The sequence below is a fragment of the Vidua macroura genome, chromosome 3, assembly GCF_024509145.1.
Source record: "Vidua macroura isolate BioBank_ID:100142 chromosome 3, ASM2450914v1, whole genome shotgun sequence".
In the NCBI taxonomy this organism is placed as follows: domain Eukaryota; kingdom Metazoa; phylum Chordata; class Aves; order Passeriformes; family Viduidae; genus Vidua; species Vidua macroura.
The window spans coordinates 55,960,652-55,968,823 of NC_071573.1; positions in this window are offsets into that span (position 1 = coordinate 55,960,652).

Consider the following 8,172-nt stretch of genomic DNA (forward strand, 5'->3'; position numbering starts at 1 on the left):
TACGTATAACAGAATTTTACATATTTCTCTGGTTTTGCTTAGAATAGAGAGGCTTTGGAATTTATTTTTTCATAAGTGAAAGACATGTATGTGTTTGTCTTATGTATTCTAGGAGGCACATCATAAGGAAAATAGATTAAAAAAATAATCCTTATGCTTCCAAGAATATTTAATATATGTGCACTGGGATGCATATTATTCAGTTTTTGTTTTATTTTGTTTTATTATTTGCTTTCCAGAACAAAGAGACTGACAAAAATCCATGCCAAGAAATAGCGTGTGAGAGTGTGCATCTGCATACAATAATTTATATCCTAAATTATATCCTATACGTAGTAACATGAAACATCTAGCCAGCAATGCTCTGCTGCTTCATTACGCTGTGCACTGAAAAACTGAGCTTTATGCTAGAGATCTTGTTGTAGTCACTGCCATCTGAATCTTATGCCTCTTTCATTGTTCTGCTCATCTCAATTTAAAATGCAGTTCCGATTTTGATCTCAGAGTACTATAAATCCAAAATAAGTCTAACAGCTTCAAAGAAGTTTATTTCTGCTTTACATAGTTATAACTAAGATAAAAATCTGGCCCACAGGCACATTCATTTTATAGCAAGTTAAAACATGTGCCCTTACATTTGGCAAATCCTCAAGATTAACAGAGATACATGTGTTGCTAGAATAGCAGCTATGGAGCTGTTTTTTTTTTTTGGTTTTTTTTTGGTTTGTTTTTGTTTTTTTTTTTTTTTTTTTTTTTTTTTTTATCCAGTTCTATTTTTGGTTCCTTCCCCTTTGACATACATTCCTGTTAACAATTAAAAGCAGCTCTTCTTACTACAAAATTAAAGCTGGTAGCTGAACACTTTAGGTATCATATACATTTTCTGTACTGTGTATCAAATACATTAGATGCTGATTGTCATATGTGGAATAGAAACGGAAGGTCAGATTGTCCTTTTACTTACAGTGGTGTAAACCAGCAGAGTGAAAGATGAGTAGAAAAATTATTGATGTTTGGCTGTCAAAAGAAGCAAGTAATGCAGAAATAGGGATTGATTGTGCTTTTGTGGGCTCTGAGAGATCCCTGTCCCTGCCTGTGGAAAGTCTTGGAATGAAGAGCAATGCACAAGTCATTCACATCTTTCCCCTCTTGAAGGAACCAGAGTTGGCTCTGCAGGACATCACACTAGTGGGTGTAATGCTACTCGCTGTAGGGGGCTGCTCCCATTGTCACACTGGAGTTACAGGCCCTGTCTCCCCTTTGACAGACCTCTTGTCCTTGCAGGTCAAGATGGACTTGGTGTCTGCTCTGTCTGTGGACAGACTCTACACCAGAGGTGTAAAGGAGAAGTGGATCACCTTGTCCATCACAAATTCCCACAGCCTTAATTCCCATGTGCTCTTGCTGACATAAACTATGGAATGTCCCTGCATCTGATTTCCTCCAGAAAAGTATTCCAGTATTTTTGGAGTGGGTCTTAGGGCCTCAGGGCTCTTCTCTTTTCATATGACCTGGGCTGGCCCATGATATTTCCCAGGATGGTTTTAGGCTTACTCCTCAGATTTCAATTCCAGGTGCTGCAACAGAATGTTCTTAGTGGAAAGTCCCTGGGATGCTAACTCATTTCCTCTTTTTTACTGCTGGGGTCCAAATTTTCTGACTTCCAGTGTGTACAGCCAGAAATACTTACTTAATTTAGCATTCCTTATGTCAGCATTCCTGGAAAAATTCCAGGAATTTATTGTATCAGTAGGTGGGGTGGGCAGATGGTGGCACAGGTCAGGGCTTTTAGCTCTCTTCTTTACCTGTGCACTTTGCCTACACTTGGCATTATGATAATAGGGGCAAATAGCTATGAATAGTGATGAAGGGGATCAGCTTCTAAGAAGAGCTCCATTATGGTGAAAGGGTGTTAAACTCACAGCCTACAGTCACCTCCAGGGACTCCATGCAGTGGAACATCCCACTGTTCACTGCAAGTTGGGTAAAATATCAAACCCCTGCTCAGGAAAGGTTTCCCTTCAAATGTAGTATGAAGGCTTTAAGTTTAAGTCAGTGGGGCTTAAGCATATGCTTATTTCCTAAAGTAAGATTTTGCTAAGTTTATTCCTTCTAGCTAAACCACAGCATTGCTGCCTAGTCTTCAGAAAGAATAGACAACCAGTTTTCCCTGAGACTTGCACCCAGAGTCACTGAGTTTCCAAGAAGACGTTTGGAAATGGACAAAAATATGGGGAAAGGGTCCTGTTTCCAGGACAGTTGCTGTGATAAATGCTGACAGTGTGGTCACCAAAGGATAAAGAAGATTTGCTGTCATCTCCTGATGTTTTGCCAAACATGCACTTTGATGTAAGAACATAGGTACTATATAGCAAAGAATATAAGAATTATTTATTTATTTATTTATTTATTTACATGGCTTTTTTTTTTCTGAGTGTTGCAGGAGCTGTGATCATAATTCCTGTAATACTCCAGCTCATAAATACTCAGTGTGGTATGTAGTCAACACTGTCTGGTGAAGCTGAACCTTGTGTTTGCCTCTTGGTAGTTGGATTCATTTGTTCTTTTTGGAAGAGACAAACCTGGTCTGGTTAAGTTATATCTCTCAGTACAGACTCTGTTTGAGTGAATCCTGTGATGCCCCATAGCACATAGTCAGGTGATGGCTGCTTTGCATCACTGGAGATGTTGTAAAACCACAATGTCCAGTGCAGCCCTGAGGTAGTGAGGTGCTCAGTCTAGAGCCCACAGGAGGCTATCTGCTGTAGAAAAGAAAACCAATGTAGCTACCTTACTTAAAATGAAACATTTCAAGTCAACAACACAAAACACTATTTTCCTCAGAAAATTGCATTTAAATATAATGCTCCTCTGGAAACAAATATGGGAACTGCATTTTCTGTTGGAAAGGCATTGCAGTGAGAGATCCTTGATCAGCTCCAGTAATTTAAGCACTGTAGCTTTATGGGGTGTTATTATTGGCTCTGGCAAATAAGAAAATGTCCTTTGCTCCCTTTTATTTTTTTACCTGCAGTGCCCTTTCTCTACTTCCATTGCAATGGCCCCAAACCGCTGACTAGACAAACAGATCATCTGACCTCACCCATGTAGTTATTTTCCAGCTAATTACTTTGTGCTCCCAACCCCCAAGCAATTTTCATGTAAACATATTTCAGGAAATATGTTTCATTGTGGGTAATTCCCTTGCCACCCTCAAGTTCAGGCAGGTGTTTTATTTGTTTTTGTACAGGTTCTTATTCTCTATCATTAGACTTTGCAAGTAATTTTTCTTGTTTTAACTACTTTGATCTCTTCACTAACTTCAAACTAGTTTAAGTAAAAGTTGATTCCTGTATGTTTTCAGTGATTGATTTCCATATTATAATAATGTTCCTAAACACCATTTAGTTTCATGCAGCTTTTTATCTGTGCTGGAGTAAATGAGAGTTCTGCCACAAATAGGGCCCACAGACCTTTCTTTCCCACAAGAAGAAATGCAGATGATTACATGGCATCAGCTCTTAGGTAAAACACCAGCCTACATCTCACTGGGGATGCATGAACTGTGTGGTGAACTGCAAGAGGGCTCCTGTGCAAGAGGCCTCCTGTGGTTCTGCAGATGTTCAGCTGCAGTAGGTCATGCTGCAGGGGTCCAGGTGTTTTAGAAGAACATCTAAGATGTCCAGAGTGACAGCCCTACTCCCAAGGGCAACCTTCAGCTTCCACAAGGGAGAGAAATGAGCTCAGGTGAAGCCAATTTATGTCCTGAAATCTTTCTTACCTCCAACTTCTACCTTTCATCTCTCATCTCCAGATGTGACTAAGCTTGGCTTATCCTTAAAATAGGTGATGTTACTTGATGATTATGTTAATGCATGTAATTACCTCTCAGTATTCTCCAGAAGATGCAGTAGGTCACATTCCTGTTTTCTTATAAGTGGTTCTAAAAATGACTCAATCCTAGAGAACAGGCAGGGCCTTTTGCTATACATATTTTATGAAGACAAGAGGGTAAATACACCACCTAAAATGTGGATTATCAGATATCAAATCAAATGACAAAATAGACTACAGTAGTTTGTTGAGGTAGCCACTGAAATTGAATCTTCTTTTTCAACAAGCTGAAAATGAGATGTGTCAAAACATTTTTGAATTAATTGGAGTTTTGCGTTTGATTTACCCAAAGTCCCATTAAAAAGAGAAATAAGATAAAGTTCATTTCTCTAAAACTTCTGAAAGGAAGATGTTGAGCTAAAATATTACCAAATGTTATTGTATTTAGTGAGGAAGATGAAGAAAGGATAAAAAATCAGTGAAGGAAAAGACATTCTTTCATATCTACACCTGGCCTGGTCAGGTATACATGAGCCTGTATTGATGCCATTGTGCTTGTTCTTCCTGGAATGAGCTAGGTGGAGTTTTTCCTGTTTGTAAAAGAGAAGCACAGGTGAATGCTTAGGATGGGAATTCTCCATCATAACTCATACTAATAGCATCCTCATGGACCTCTGGTGGGAAATACTCTCAGACCTTTGTAGAAATCCTGTTGGCTTCAGCTGGGTAAGCACCAGACACTGAAGGCTTCCAAGCCTCGACTGCTAAATACAGTTAGTAAAAAGCTATAATTTAGAATTTCCTCTCTAGGGTTTCCTGGTAAAGAATCTAAATGCAGAGTGTGGCTTAGGGAACCCACATTCTCCCCAGGGAGATAAAACAAACACACCCAACAGTCAGAAAAATAATCTGTTCTCATAGCATTTCTAGCTTGTTTTCCAACCAGCTGGCATTTCCATGCTGTGAAACTCGGATCTGTATGGCAATGATGGCATAGTGCCCTGACCCTAATTTTACTTTCAAGCTTTAGAGCTTTGTCCACCTCAGGGAATAGTGTAAAATGGAATCAGGATGGACCTGGAGGAATAAACAAATTTGTGCAACACATTTGCCTTCACTGTTAGGCATTCTTGCTGCTAAACTCAGTCAGCAAGTCAATCATGGTTTTCATGGGAACTTTTGCCTCTCAGTGAAAAGATAAATGAATGCAAATATTTATTCCTTCCCAGAAAGAGAAGTCATGTGGGCATGATTTGGCTTGACAGTAAAAACAGTGTTGACCTAGCTGTACCACCAGGGTCTAATGGGCTAAAATTTCAATTCATTAAGCCACCATGTCAGCTTGACTTTCCTTTCTAGCAGTTGGGAAGACAGAAATACTCATCTGGTTTCTTATGCCAGCCTGGTCAATGTGCCCTTTGAATGAATGTAGCAGACTCTAAAGTAGATCAGTACATATTTTGTTATTGCTGCCTTCAGGTTTGTTCAAAATGGGACTTTGCTGTCTTCTGCTCCTTTGTCTTGATTCTATATAGTTTGTTGGGGTAGGTTCTGACTTTCTTTTTATAGGATGCAGTTGGGTCTTTCACAGCATAATAACTGTCTTCTCAAAGCATAATGTGATGTATTATCAACAGTGTCTGTAAGCACAGGAATATTAGCAGCAATACATTTCTGTAGCTGTGATAGTTGCAGATATGAGAGGGTATTTTTTTGTGTGCTTTGAAAGTGCTTTGGGAGCAGGTCTTCTACCTACATTACACAAGTTCATCTTTTCCTGCAATGCTTATGTTTGCTAGTAACCATAGAAAAACGTCTACATAAATTCATCTCTATCTAGGATTTTAGTTTACTTGCTTCCCTAGGTTTCTGAAACTAATTAGGACTTAAATAATTATTAAATAAGGGGACCCTTTACTTTCCCCTCAACTTGCCAATCTGGCAACAGAATGGAAACAGACTTGGCTCAGTGTAATCAGTAATATTACTTTCATTATCTTTTTTTCCCCTTGAAATCTAGCTCCCCAGGGCTTACAAATCTGGAGCGAATTGTCTGGTGATATTTTTCAATTATTTGTTGGTGGAAACAGGTGAAAAATGATCCATGTAACTGAGTAAATTTAAAAATAAATCTTCTATGACACGCAAAGCCCTGTTTTGTCTTCACAGAATTAGCTTGTTCTTGTAAACAGGCAGTGCTTAAGAGAACATGAAGATTTTCTAAAGTGTATTTTATTTGCAATATAGTGTAGTGTTGAAAGGTCATAGCATTAGAGAGTTGCCTCAATTTACTCCACATATTGCCGAAAAAAAAACCAAGAAAAAACAACCAAAAACCTACTGATTTTTTGGCAGATGGTTGAAAATAAAATATAGACTAAGAAAACTAAGTACTTTTGAAAATGCAATGCTACGTTATAAAATCCTTATCAAGGTGTAAAGTTATTTTGTACAATATATAGGAAAATTTGACTTCTGTCCTATTGAGGTAAGTTTCTATAAATGAGTTCAAATGTAATACCAGCCACTAGAAAATGCCACATGGGAGACAGATGATGGAAATTTAGAAACATTCTGATCAGACACTGCACTTGGTTACAGAGGAAATAAACCACGTGTTAGTAGAGAGACAGAAGAAATTGACCTTCACAGCTCCCACTACCAGCTAGTCTCTTTGATTTACGTAACCCTGTGGCATCCATCACTGTTCAAATATTATTTTGGTAAAAACATAACAGAACTGAACAGCTGACACTGAAGTTTAAAACAAGACAGTTGTATAGGATTATAGATATCTAGAACACTATTTAGCCCATTTTTTATTGATTCTTTTTAACAGCATGAAACCTATAGGACATCTTGTCAGGCACTTCTGGGACTCACACTACGACTAGTTTCCAGGTGTCCAATCTTCACTCGAGGCTCTGCTCAATGCCTTTCACTCAATGAATCTGTTTCCCCTTCTGTGTCCCCCCACCAGCTGTTCACTGCACCTTTCTGCTGGAGCTCATCTAATGTGCTGCTGAGCTGCTGTGCAGCCTGAGTGGTTGAGCCTCGGCTGTCCTGGTGTGCACAGATAAACAAGGCTTCAGCTAGGGCTGAGGGGAATTTCAGTGTCCTAATTTAAACCATTTCACCTATAGTCATCAGCAGATGGTGGCCACTCATGAAATAAAGACAATTTGTCTTCTTTGGTCTCTTGTAGTCGTGATTGTGTTTGGATGAGGTCAGAGACTGAGCTTTTTTTTTGCTGACTGAATGGGTGCAGAAGTCCATTGCGGTGCAAGGTTCACCAAGTTTCCTACCAAATAAAGTTAGATCATGATTCAGAAATGAGCTTAGGTATCTTCTCTACTTTGAGCACCTGAGTAGTGCTCAGATGCTCAAAATGAACCTTGATGCTCAAGCCAGGCATAATCTCAGTGTGCTCATGAATCAGTAGCATGACTGCTGCTGCAGTCACAAAATGTGAGCTCTGGGCCTTTCTCTACTATTGATTTTTGAATTATTATGCATAAATCAGTAAATGTTTATAATTTTCTGTATTCTCTGAGACTCAGTCATTTGGAAACTTCCTTGAACTTCTTGGACAAAAGTCAAAATACAGTATCATGACGTAATACAAGGACAAACAAGTCAAAATACAGTATCATGACGTAATTCAGTGAAAAGAACATATTCCTTCTACCATGCAGATATTTGTGAACTTCCTTGAACTCCTCAGATGAAAGTTTACGCAAGAACAAATCAAAATGTATTATCATGACGTAATTCAGGGAAAGGAACATATTCCTTCTGCTTATCTTTGTCTCATAATGTCATCATTTAGAAACCAGACCTTTGCTAAGGCCAGTGAGACCTCAAAGTGCCTTTTGCAGTAATGTTTTTGAAATATCTACCAGTAATAAAAATAAAGCTTAAGGGATTGGTTTCAGGAGATGATCCTCATGTTTGTAATATCATGATAAAGCAAATGAATGAGTCCTCTTTTCACTTTATTAATATACTTGTGACATTAGACACATATGAATCTTCTTTCTTCTCTGCTAATATGCTTGTGATACATGTCCATCTCAACTTCTTGTATAAGAATTTTCCCTCACTTTCCACTAGCACAAGGAATTCATTGTATTTATTTGGCAGCACAGATCTATGTCAACACTGCTGAAACATTTTGAGGAAAAAAATGGATAAAAGGCATTATATTTCTATTTAAACTTGGACTACATTCTGTCTTACATCAGCTGGCAAAAATAATTATATTTCGTAGGATTGCTGAGCCCAGGATGAGAAAATGACCTTTGAGAAAAAATGAATATAGACAAATGGCCAAAGGTC